Genomic DNA, 280 nt, shown 5'->3' with positions numbered 1-280 from the left:
CCACTTCCTCATCCTCATCCTCTTCCTCATCCTCATCCTGTCCTCATCCTCATCCTATCCTCATCCTCATTCTCGTCCTCATCCTATCCTCTTCCTCATCCTCATCTTATCCTCATGGTCATTCTCGTCCTCATCCTTTCCTCTTCCTCATCCTATCCTCATCTTCATTCTTGTCCTCATCCTATCCTCATCGTCGTCCTAATAAACATCTTATCCTCATCTTCGTCCTAATCCACATCTTATCCTCATCCTCATTATCGTCCTAATCCTATCCTCATCC

The sequence above is a fragment of the Lupinus angustifolius genome, chromosome LG18, assembly GCF_001865875.1.
Source record: "Lupinus angustifolius cultivar Tanjil chromosome LG18, LupAngTanjil_v1.0, whole genome shotgun sequence".
Classification (NCBI taxonomy): Eukaryota; Viridiplantae; Streptophyta; class Magnoliopsida; order Fabales; family Fabaceae; genus Lupinus; species Lupinus angustifolius.
The sequence above is the reverse complement of the archived record's forward strand: the minus strand, read 5'-3'. Positions refer to the sequence as shown.